Raw genomic sequence first — 12,905 nt, 5'->3', positions numbered from 1 at the left:
GCTTTGATTATACACAGTTAAACAATGTTGAATTAATGTAACTCTAATAAATAAGTGTATTTGTAATTAAACTACTTTGTCCCACCCTGTGAATGTATAGTATATATGACCGGAGATGGCAGTATTTCCTGATTTCTTGAAGTGGTCGCCGACCCTTGGCCGTGCGTTGTGACGCCTCCCGAGCGTGGGGTTTCCCGGAGCTGAGTGCAGGGTTACCGCGCCCATCTCTGCTGTTTGATGGCCGCCGGAAGAAGCTGCTGAGATCCTGACGCCGAGGAAGGGAAGAGGGACGACGACGTCGTAGGACCAGAGTGTTTTTTGCCGTCAAGGTGGAATTTGTGGGGCCTACGGAGACTGCTCACGCGGAACTGTGAACGCCTATCTTGGGGTGAATAACTGCCTCATATTTGCTCGACTGTGCCGGTGTGTCCCCCCCTTCCTTGGCGGGTTTCAAAACTGTGTTCGGGGAGTGCCGCTCTTCGCTAGCTACACTGAGCGCCTGGCTGGAGAGAGGAGAGACGAGCTTTTACTTGTTTCCAGCCGATGTGATTTTAAGCGCTGATTTCATTTGAAAGCAGGTAAGGATATACGGGTTTTTTGCATTCAATTTTTGCCTTACATCATGAATTCTGTATCTGGATAGCTAAAGCTGCGGAGATGAACCAGTGGATTAACTGATTTGAGTGCCTCCGTTAGTTGGTTACCTTGTTGGCTTGTTTGTTGGTTGGGTTGTGTCGTTAGCACGCCACTCACTAGTAGAATGGAGGTCAGTTTCGAAAGGTACGGTAGATTGGTACTGGGACATTTGTCAAGATTTTGCATCAAATGTTCCCATTTTACGTGAGTACCATTGTACTAATATAACCGATTATTTAGGAAAGTTTTCAACGTTAACTAGGTCCTCTAGTTTCCAACTAATTTAACCTTTTTTGACAAATTTCCAATGCAAAATAAGGGTTTGTTTTAACCACAAATTCCTATCCTGTTTGTTGCCAGTATGTCGACATGTCGGCCCATATTTTCCATGTCTTTCCTACATCCTAAGGTGGTATAAATCTCATCTGCTTAATGGTCTTAGCCTTCAAACTTACAGACTCTGAAATGACCGAAACAACTTCTTAAAAATCCTTCCTGTCGTGGTGCAAATCGTAGCATCATACAGCTGACAACGAAGCGAGTCTAAAAATGGCTTCTTCGCCAACCCGAAGCGCCGCCGACACCACCCCCTGTTTTCTGTCGCGAGTCCAAGCAAGTTAGCCCAGCAGTGGCCGCAGCCTGGCGTGGCTCTCATGGGTGTGTTTCGTCCGATCGTGATATAATTCGGTCAGATGTTGGTGGAAGTTTGCGAATGATGTTTTCACCCGGAGGGTGTTACTATTTGTTCTGCGCAGATTATTTGCGTAACGCGTTATTTGCCGAGAGTGTCGGAGCTGGAGGGGTTTCGTCAAATTCGCCGCTTTAAAACGATACAAGAGGATCTACAAAAGCGATCCGAGTCCGGTGTTGAATCACTTTTAACTTTTTAACAGTAACAACAATCAGGCTGCACGGGGTTACAACTTCATACCATCCTAATTAGCCCATGGCAACATTGTTGACTTGTATCAAACTAATGTGTTAAATGGTATTTTAGCCCCTCGCTCTAATGTGGAAAATAATTTACACACTTTTGGGTCTTGGGTGAACTTCTCAATGTAATGTAGAGCAAATGAGTCTAATTAGCTCGGTGCAATCCTGTTATCTCGAGCTCGGGTGTGTTGCAGGGCGAGCGAGCTGTTAGCAGCTACACCGGCCATGTCCCATACCCGGTCGCCTCGCACGCTCGCTCGTCCCTCGTGAAAATAAAACGGGTTGAAACGATATTTCTCGGGTCGGTTGTGATAAAACGGCAGTATGACCTAGTGTGCGTGCCATGATAAGGTTAATATGTCGAGCAAGCGGCTCGTTGGACGTGTTGATCGTCGTGTGCCTCCCCCCAACCAAGGGGCAACAAGATGCCGCTTTTAGCAACTTCGCATCGAGCTGGACAACTCGCGAATGGGCGCAGTCAGTTTTAGCCGTCGTGTGGATTTCCTTTTTTTAACTTCTCTTCTAAAGAATCGTTATAATTTACTCGCTCGGGTTTCGTTCGGCCGGTGTGTCCCCACCCCGCAGCGCCTCCAATGAATGGGTTCCTGTATTGTGGGCCCGAGTAGCTGCACTCAACAAGATGGCGTTCAAAGCCTTCCTCATCAGCACCTTTTCTCCCACTCGTAGACAGCTGCCTGGCGCCGGATGACTTCGAGCTTTGGGTCGCTAGCCTTCATATCCCTGTTAAAAATGTCCAAGTGTTGTTTAAAGGCAATTTGTTTCCTGGTCAGGCGGGTGCAGTTATATGTAAGGCAACAAGATACGGAATTAACTGTTAGTGCATGAATGAACAGTAAAAACTGCAAATCCATTTCTGATCACATTCAATATATGCATGTCAACATAACCGTTTTTAGTATGTGGCCTTTTGTCATTGTATTCTCACCTCAACAGTCTTGTTTTATCCTAACCTCAGATGTGATTAAGTTTGTGAACAAAATATGATGCATTCCTGTTTTATTTTTATTTTTTCATCCTATCAAAAAATATAATCGCACATCCTCTCCAGTAGGTGGCAGCGACCTTCTCATTGTTAGTCTGCAAGGAGTGTATAACACGTCTGCAGAGGTTTACTTAAGAGTTTTTTTAGACATATGATACTATTTAAAGGATAGATGGAGAGTTTGGAGGGGTGCAAAATATTTTCATCTTCCTTTTGGGGTTACGACTAAAAATAATTGAGAAGCATTGCATTAGATGTAGTTCCCTGATTCTGACTTGCCTGTATTTCCTTGATTCTGACTTGCACGTGGTACCAGGATGAGGGTCAAAGCTGAAGCAAGAGTCAGCACAGAAATATCAAGGATGGGCCATGCAGAGGTGTTTTATCATATTTGAAGGGCAACCTCCTCCACAATGATGTGTATGTTACACTAAGAAGACGGGCTTTTTATTCAACAAATTTCAGTTTCACTTTTGATATTGGTTGCGAACTATTCATTATCGCATCTTGCAACCATCAAGCATACACTTTCTGTTGGTTCTTCTTCATTCGTGTCCAGTGCTCTGCTCGCACACTTCCTAACGGTTGTTCTTTGTTCGTGTTCAACGGCTTCTTCCAAGAGGCAAACTAGCCATTGAAATCGAAATAGTTCCAGTTTCTCTCAATTTTTGATGCCCATCCACCAGTTGTAGTGTGTGTATGTGCATTGTTTTTTCAGCCTGTAAAAAATACCAATCGTCAGTAACACAGTGGCGTAACCGTGGGTAATTTATTTTCCTTGTACATGTTCATTGTCACTGCACGTGCTTTCCAGTCAGAGCCAATCATGGTTTCAAGGAACGTTACGACTTAGTAGTGGCTGGCGGCTGTCTCACAAACATGTTGGGGATTTTTCTTGACAATGACTGTGATATTTGATTTCCATAGGAGGTGCATTGCACTGACACACGTGCACACTGTTGTGCTTCCTTGAGACTCGTTGCACAGTGCACTGCTAACTTGGTGAGGGGAAAATGGATCATCCAAATTCAATGTGTTAAATTGTCTAAGTAATGTGATTAGGAGGGCCAAGTGTCATTTACAGTACAGCCCAGGGGTCACCTAATTGTGTGTTTCTTGGATACTGATTAATGCCATGGGCTACCATTGTTATACACACCTATGAAATGACACATTCGCTCAAAGTACAGTAAACATTTATTATGAAACTAATAATCTTGGTTTATGTGAAGAAACTGACCTTGTTAATGATTTCTCACTATATACAGGAAACATACATTGCAACATTTTCGAACGATTGTCTCTACAATGTTCCTAGAAAATCTCAATGTCCCACTGATTAGCTGTATTTAGAACAGGCCCGTGGGCTGGGCTGCTGGTGCCATAGCACTACTGATGCTATGGATCAGTGGTAGAATGGTCATTTCCCAACCCAGAGGTTGGTGGTTCGATCCATGAGCATTGTGACCATGTCAAAGTGTCCTTGAGCAAGATACTGAGCCCCCATTTGCCCCTGATGCTGTGTCATCAGGAGGTGAATATAGTAACAGTGTACAGTGCTTTGAAGTACCCAAGGTTCGAAAAGCATGATATAAGTGACACCCCATTTACATTTTTGCATGGTCCTAGTGCTTGTTTGTCAATGTGTTAACTTTGATTCATTCCCAATTTATTGCAGGGGTTACGTTCCAGAACACCTGTGCAATAAGTGAAAATGATTAAATGATTAACTGACAACTAATTGTCAACAACCTTTTTCATGTCAAATTGGCAAAATCTCTATCTTCAGCTTTTTATCATTAAATATTCTCCCATTACTGTAGTCCTCCATGCAAGGAGACTGATTATCTTTGAGGTTAAAGAAAATCCGCAATTGACACCCATTCAAATGGATTTGGGGGGGGGGGGGGGGTTATCAGCCCCAGAATTCTTCCAAAAATGTGAATTCATTATACATATAAGAGGAAAAAACAATCCCCCACCTTAACCCCAAAATATTAAATATATTGTTTTGGATCAGTTAATATGTGAATCTTTGGGTTCCACCCGAGTGTATGTGAGAGATCGACTAAATGCTGTGGAACCGTTAGAGCAGTGGTTCTTAACTTGGGTGATCGAACCCCAGAGGTTCGGTGAGTCGTTCTCAGGGGTTCGACGGAGCCTCTGCCATGGAGGGTAAGACACTCACCCCATTCAACATTTCAATTAGTTATGGCACGCCCGCTTGGCCATCACTGGCTGCAGATGATCACATGACATGGCTTGTCCAATCAGTGCTGTGGGAAATTTAGTTCGCTTCGTAGTCAGCGTGTGACTGTCATGTAATAGTAGATTGGGCAATTAAATAAAAAAGATCCTAATCCCATGAAATTCTATTAGCTTTTTTCTCTTTTTAATAGATGCGACGGGGAGGGGGGGTTATATCTTGAATTTGTTCACAATATATATTTATTTTAACTCATGAAGGGTTCGGTGGATGTGCATATTACTGGTTGGGTTCGGTACCTCTAAAAAGGTTAAGAACCACTGCTTTAGAGCTTCCTTAGTTGAATACTCTACAAAGACAAGAGATTTAACGTTCAAACTGATAGACTTGATTGCTTTTAGCAAATAATCACCATAGGTTTTTATGGCTCCAACATATTCCCAAAAAGCTGGGACAGTTGACAAAAAAGACAGAAAGTTGAGGAATGCTCATCAAACGCCTGTTTAGAACATCCCACAGGTGAACAAGTTAGCTGGGAACAGGTGGGTGTCATGATTGGGTATAAATGGAGCTTCATGAGCAAAGTTCACCTCTTTGTGAACAACTACCAGAGAAAATAGTCGAACAGTTCAAGGACAATGTAGAATTGTGAGGCATTTCGGGATTTAATCATCTACGGCCCATAATATCAAAAGATTCAGAGAATCTGGATACATCACTGCAAGTAAAAGGCAAGGCCAAAATCCAGCATTGAATGCCCGTTGACTTCGATCCCTCGGCGGCACATCATTATAAACCGACATCTACTGTATAAGTAAAGGATATCACAGCATGGGCTTAGGAACACTTCAGAAAACCTCTGTTGTTAAATACTGTTTGGCACTATATTCCTAAATGCAATTAAAACTACTACACAAGTCAAACTCAAGGCCAAGGAGCCATATCTGGCCCGTCGCATCATTATAGGTGGCCCACAAAATCAATTTATTTGCATCAACTTCATTTCTTGCTAAAATGCCGAAATTGCACATTGTCTTCATTTTTAATTATGATGACATTTCAAGCATGTTTCGTTTCCATGCCCCCTTTTAAAATGTAATATTTGAACAGGTTTTCCAGGCGCCGGAATTCAAAACTATTTATTCACCAGTTTTGTTGGGTATGTTAAATATGAGGCGATCCTACATTTTATGTGGTTTCACAGTCATAATGGCCCTCTGAAGGAAACGATAACTGCAAAGTGGCCCCCAACTCTACTATGGGTAGCAAAAACATTCATCAACCACACCAAAAAATAAAGCCAGCTTGTATGGACCAAGGGCAGCCCGGTAGTCCAGTGGTTAGCACGTCGGCTTCACAGTGCAGAGGTACCGGGTTCGATTCCACCTCCGGCCTCCCTGTGTGGAGTTTGCATGTTCTCCCCGGGCCTGCGTGGGTTTTCTCCGGGTGCTCCGGTTTCCTCCCACATTCCAAAAACATGCGTAGCAGGCTGATTGAACACTCTAAATTGTCCCTAGGTGTGAGTGTGAGTGCGAGTGGTTGTTCGTTTCTGTGTGCCCTGCGATTGGCTGGCAACCGATTCAGGGTGTCCCCCGCCTACTGCCCGAGGACAGCTGGGATAGGCTCCAGCACCCCCGCGACCCTAGTGAGGATCAAGCGGCTCGGATGATGAATGAATGTATGGACCAAGGTCATCTAAAATGGACTGATAGAAAGTGGAAAAGTGTTCTATGTCCTGATGAGTCAACATTTCACATTATTTTTGGAAATTGTGGACATTGTGTCTTCTGGACCAAAGAGGAAAAGAACCACTGTTATGGACGCAAAAGCCACCATCTGTGATGTTATGGGGCTGTGTTTGTGGCAATGGCATGGGGAATTTACACCATTGATGCTGAAAGGTACATGCATGTTTTTGAGAAACATACTGCGTTTAAGGCAATGGTTTTTTTGTGTGTGTTTAATGGATGCTCCTGCTTATTATAGCAAAACAATGCCAAACAAGATTCTGCTGTTGTTACAACAGTGTGCTGCTTTCCAGTAAAAGGATGTGGTTATAAGACTGACCTGCCTGCAGTCCAAACCTGTCTCCCATTGAAAATCATTGTATTCTGTTGTTTATGTATGTAGCACAATTTCCCAACCTCATTGGAATTTGGTTTGTACGAAATATTGCCACTTTCCATCCATTTTATATATACAGTATATCCTTCGTAGCGTTGGTTGCTGTCCCAACTGGAAAGATCACCCGTCACTTGCAGGATTGAGTCACTCCGACATATTGACATATTGTTAGGGGTCATTACAAGATTACTTTTTCTTTTTGGCTAACTTGTCTCAATATAAGCCATTTGAACTAAGAGGGTGTCTATTGTTTTCAGGGTAGGATTTTCATTATGATGATGTGTATTTTTAATCTCCAAATGGTACATAGAAATGGGATTATATTCTTAGTCTGTGTTTCACTCTGTGGGATTATATGGTTTTAGCCAGTTAATCGTTCAGACACCCCCGCCCCCATGATTCAGTCTGTTTTTAGCTAATTTTAATGATGTATTTATTTTTGGGGGGAAATTGATTTTATATTAAATTAATTTGATTGCATCATCTTGTTGTGGTCGAATTGTTATGTGGCGGTTTCATTTTGTGACTTCCTCTGCATGTGCATTCAGCCTGGAACAAACGTGGATATTTCAAAATTAAACTTTATCCGTGACAGATAACTTAAAGATAAAAACAAATCAACCATTCATTTTTGAATATGTTGTCTGTTCAGATAATCTCAACACATACCACTAGACACCCTAAAGATTACGCTCAATCACTGGTCTATAATCTAGTCCTGTGAGGCAAAGTCTTTGCACAATCACACATAATCTGCCAAACGCAAAGACAAGCTGACCCTTCTGAGTATGCGCCAATCAATGGTTGTCGAGTGTTTACGAAGAGGACCGGAGGCAGGAGCATAGCAAAAGGGCGACTTGGCAAAAAAAGGCTTTGAAAAACGCTTCCTGCTGTTTCGGGGGGGGGCACCCACTATATTTTCAAAAATGACGTAATCGGTTAAGACGTATTTACTTTTACTTACTGCTGCTTCCTTGTTCATCAGCAGGCTTCTTTGATTGGCTACAGTTCACGTGCTCAAATTATCTGAAAAGATTCGGCTTGTCCCCATTAACATGAAGAATTTTGGTCGTATATATTTCACACATTGTTGGATTTGACCCGTTTTGGATCCCATTATCATGACAAATCCACTCTTAACACTTGTCAGACCAAACGATTACCTTATAGGACAATCTTATAAGAGGTAAGAGGTCGGGTGTTTGTCGTCATTGTTCAGGAAGGGACAAAAACGGCATCATTGTGTACTTGGCCGTTTGACTTTGGCTCATGGTTGAATTTAATTCTTGACATGTTCTGTTTCCTGTGTCCCTCCAACTTTATAGACGTTTTATTTATTTTTATTTTGCATTGACTGTGCTGTGTGTTTGATATTTCCAAGCCAAGGAAATCAGACTGCGCCTTGCCTTGACTGACTTGCTCTCGTAGATGCAATTTGTGTATAAAATATGTGCTCTTATTATTAATTCCCCCAGCCAGTTACAAATGCTGACTATTTCTTTGTACAGTAAGAAATAACCTCAACAGAAGTCCAAAGTAATCCACAAAGTCAAAGCCCTCCCGTGGTTGCTAAACCTGGACTTGTATGTCCACTTACTTTGGTTCTAAAAACTACCACTTTGCACAATGGAAATGACCATCAAGGCTTGAAATGGTCCATAAAGGAAGTTGAACTCAGCGCTGTGTGTACTATTAGAACAGAGGCGCATGATTAACTGCCTGAAAGCATGGTAAGGGAACATTGCTTGGTTGTCCCCCCCACCCCCTCAATGATTGACATTATCTTATGGAACTTTGCAAGGTACCTCCTTAATTCGACACGGCTTTACGTTTGCTTTTGAAGCATTGTCATTAGCAAAAGCAGATACTTCAGAGTTTGTCTACTGACCATCTTAGGTTTCAGGCAAGCAGGGCTGAGACCTTGCAAATTTGTAATAAAGGGGAAAAAATGTAAATTTTGCTCAGCTGTGATTTAGAAAGTGGCAGTTTTGTTTAACGTTTAAGGGCGGTACAAATGAGACCGTTTGTTGCTGCGTTAAGTGACTTTAAAAAAAGACTCCTGACAATGCCGATAGACCTCATGTGGGCCCATCACAATAATTATGATAATAACGATAATATATAATTTGACTTATTATTATATGAATAAAATGGAACACAATGTATTTTTTTGGTCTCGATAATTGGTCATTGACATGCGCGTTTGACCATGATAAATGGTCATTGACATGCATGTTTTTTTCACATATGTCCTCAGCAGTCAGTCCCACGGCTTTGTTCCCTCTCCTGTTTGTCCACATGCTTGCCGCTGTGCCAAGTTGACGCGCGCCGCTGTGCTAAGTTGACGCGCGCACATGCACACTTGGAATGGAAGGACTTTTGAAAACTGTTTTGACCTTTTCAATTTGGTTCGCTTGTGTCTTGTCGATTCATAGACATACACGACTCTTGTTGTCATTCGTGGCTTTTCAGTATCGCTATTGGTAGCCAAGTAGCGTTATAGCATTAGCAGCTATGGTTATTGGGTAACAGTTATCCTATTCTGTGCTCTTTTTGTCCTATTTGGCTGTTTGTTTATGCAGTTTCAGTTCTGCAAACATTCATTTCGCCTACAAGGAACTTGAAGAGAATGGTACCTGGCACCAGATACATTTCGGGTACACAAATTTACCAGAAGACCAGCATACAGTCTGTATTGCTACAATGCATAGAGATTTTGCAAATACACCATGCTGTTCTGCACATTCATCGTTTTTCTTTGATTGTATAATTCAAAATGTCAAGAGAAGCCAAAATCTAAATCATGAAAACATTTCAATGAATTGCCCAGTGCTACGTCAGTGTACGTGCATCACATAAGCCTTATTTAATAACTTGAGCTTTTATTTAGGGTTTATAATTGTCCTAAACAATTAGTTTGTTTGTTTTTTTTTGTCGCAGGCTATTAAGTCAACAGTATTTCTAGAGCACTTTCAAACAGCCATCGCTGCATACAAAGTGCTGTACATGGAGCGATTTAACATACACAATAAACAGTGAGACGAATCCGTAATAAAGGCGGTAGAAAGCACCAAGCAGTAAAATCAAGAACAAATCTGTCATGCTGAGTCAAACGCCAAAGAATACAAGTGAGTTTTGAGGAGGGCTTTAAAGATGGACAGCGAGGAGAATGTGAATGTAGATGAATAATATGTTAACATGCATATACATGACTAGTCATAATTTTGTTTTGTTTTTTTAATTTTTTTATTACGAGAACAGTAAATCAATTTATTACATCGGGGCTTTGGAATATGAATGGCCAGGCCGTAATCTAAATCTCCCTTCACACAGGAAGTGAACCAAGTAGTAGTGATGACAGGCAAAATAAAGTGGTAGTATGCAACGCTGATGGTAATGGAGTGAAACTAATCTCTTCTTTTAGCAGCCGGATTATGGTGGAAGTTTGAAGCACAGTATGTAGGCAGAAAGTTTTTTTTTTTTAACTTTGTCTGCAATCATCTGACATTTGCGGGATTATTTGACCACAATGGACTGACTCGCCACAAGTCCTTTAACATCATGGTCTGGTTTTCATTTTTTTCCCTTTGCTGTTCAATAACACAATGCTGTAACTGAACATGACGCTCTTATATTTAATTCAAAGCATAAAAAGGCTGAAACGTGCTCTTACGTTTCGTACCAACTTAAGTAATGTGATGGCTGAATGCTGACTTGTGGTGGTTTGTACTCCAATAACGCAATAGCGTGCAAAATTAAACGCTTGTCATTTGCTCAAGAACATTTAGAAAGTGGGAGAAAAAAAAGATTGCATTTTCTATCAGAGAAATCATGAAGCATCTGTTGAAACATTCTGATCAGAACTGTGTCGCTTTATCTATGCTCCTTTGTACCCCCAGGATTCTGCTCTAGTTTTTGCAAAACAAAATGGGTTACATGCCCTCAGGCCTTTTATTTTTGCCCTCACTATTCTTCTTGACTCTTACTAACATTTAAAATGTACCTATACTCAAACAGGGATCAAGAGATACTTAGGTCTGCTTTTTTATTTCACTGTTGTAAAGTGGTGACCCACGACATGATGGCCACGTGCATAATGACATCCACAGGGATGCCAAATGTTCTAGTTTGACCGTATTTTGTTATGGGCAGTTGCCATGCCTCTCACTGTTAAAGGGAAGTTGACGATGTCGCCAAGGATGGAAGGAATTTAAAAGCTGCTAAGGTGCCTCTCACACGGGGCAAAGCAGCGCGGCGAGATACCCGATTGTGAACATCCATCTAAGATGGACGTGTTAATTTCATTTTTGTTAGAAATGAAATCTGAAGTGGAGAGTGCAAAATAACATTCACAGACTAAATCAACCCAAAATTAATGTAAGTAATTTCTCCACAAACAGAACGTTGAAGCTCGGAACTTATCAATACTGTACCACAGTCTTTAAAAATTCAACCCTCTGGGTTAGTTTAGTGCCAGCGATCGCTAACCACCCATAGCTCATACACCAAAAATTGTCAGAAGATTAGACGTTTTCTGACTTGGTATCATGACAAAAAGTGTGTCCAAACATTTGACTAGTCATGTATCGGATATTGTCTATCATTCAAAGTTTCCAGTATAAGCCCCCGTCCATTCCTGTGACATTTCAACCTTTACATTACAACAAACTGCACAAATAAATTCTAGTAGGCCACGATAACAATTTTGAGTTTTTTCATGTCGATATGTTAGTTCAATTAAAACTCTTGTGTCCATTGTTAAAGTTCCATCTGCAATGAGCTGTGTGTTGTCGGGGAGGATGTGAGACTGCAGCTGGATGGGGCTTTTAGAAAATGGCCAGGAGCAGTATCCTCCTGTATTTTTCCTCTATAACCTAATCCCTTGTAGCAGCACTCTTCGTGACCTGGTTGCATTTCGGCCACATTAGACATGCATCACTTCCTAAAAGCACTTACACAGACTTTCACCAAACAAAAAGGCGGAAGAAGAGGTGCTTTGGTTTATGTCCAGAATCTTGCTATCAGCCGTTGTTTGACACTCGACATTGTATCGAGCACTTCAAATTGTGCGACGATTCTCTCCATCACCTGCCCCGATGTCATTGTAATTTTTACACAACTGGTCACTTTTATTTTCGTTTGACTGTCTGCTTCATTTGCACAGCTGCCATTGTTCAGTACTGTAGCACAAAGGATACCGTTACGTTACTTCAAGAATATCTGTGTTTGTGTGTCATATCCTAAATCTTGTTTGTTACAGTTGCGTGATACTGCAATATTGGTTTGACTCCTACTACTACTTAACATATTTGGCCAATGAAGAGGATTCTGGTGACACGGGCCTTTGGCCTAATCTACATCAGACTGACCTAATTTAAGTGACTGCTCCGCCTATGCTCACGTCAAACTCGCAGTGCCCCTCCTGCATGTAACCCATCCTGTGTCGTGTTTTCAGTTCAATGTTTGGCTGTTGGCATCAGTTCTGCTGTCAGGACCTGGTAATGTCATGCGGTAATATTGTCTGAAACCCAGATGAGCACAGGCAAGTGTGTTTGTCATAAGAGAAGCCACTTCATGTGTATTTTGTACTCTTATCGCCACATCCGCTGAATGTTTTGACAAACGAAAAAGAGAAGCGGGAACCGCCTTTCTAAAAAGGAAATGCCTGCTTTGCGAGACTCCATCCTCATCAAGACTGTGGCACCTTGTACAAACACATCATTACAGGCAGAATTTGCCATTAGGCGCTGACAGATTTATGGCAATGATCAGCTGCAATCAGCAACCAGAGTGGTATATGGATTTGGGATAAAAGGTGTAGTGTACATTTATTTTTCTCAAACTGGTTGACAATGGCTATGTTTCCATGCTGTCACTATCCGGTTTAAGGTCAGAATTCTGGTTTCTCAAACATTTGGGATTACCCGTTTATATGTGTCAGTGGACATAGTTACTTCCATACACATTGTAGTTGGATTATCTTGATCTAAACATTGTGATGTA

At 41.6% G+C, this 12,905-nt stretch overlaps 1 protein-coding gene across 3 annotated transcripts in view; it reads left to right on the top strand.

Annotated features, from left to right (window-relative positions):
- Positions 1 to 205: 205 nt before the first annotated feature.
- Positions 206 to 12,905, top strand: part of LOC127595694 (guanine nucleotide-binding protein G(I)/G(S)/G(T) subunit beta-1) — a 29,978-nt gene continuing 17,278 nt past the window's right edge. Inside the window, exon 1 of one of the 3 annotated variants that reach the window (XM_052057397.1) lies at positions 206 to 388. The gene's annotated coding sequence lies outside the window, so the exon portion shown is untranslated. Of the gene's footprint in view, positions 579 to 739; positions 841 to 12,905 lie in introns of those variants that run through there. The other 2 variants (XM_052057395.1, XM_052057398.1) reach the window with 2 other exon arrangements.

Source organism: Hippocampus zosterae, chromosome 2 (genome assembly GCF_025434085.1).
Source record: "Hippocampus zosterae strain Florida chromosome 2, ASM2543408v3, whole genome shotgun sequence".
In the NCBI taxonomy this organism is placed as follows: Eukaryota; Metazoa; Chordata; class Actinopteri; order Syngnathiformes; family Syngnathidae; genus Hippocampus; species Hippocampus zosterae.
This window is presented reverse-complemented; position numbering and strand designations above follow the sequence as displayed.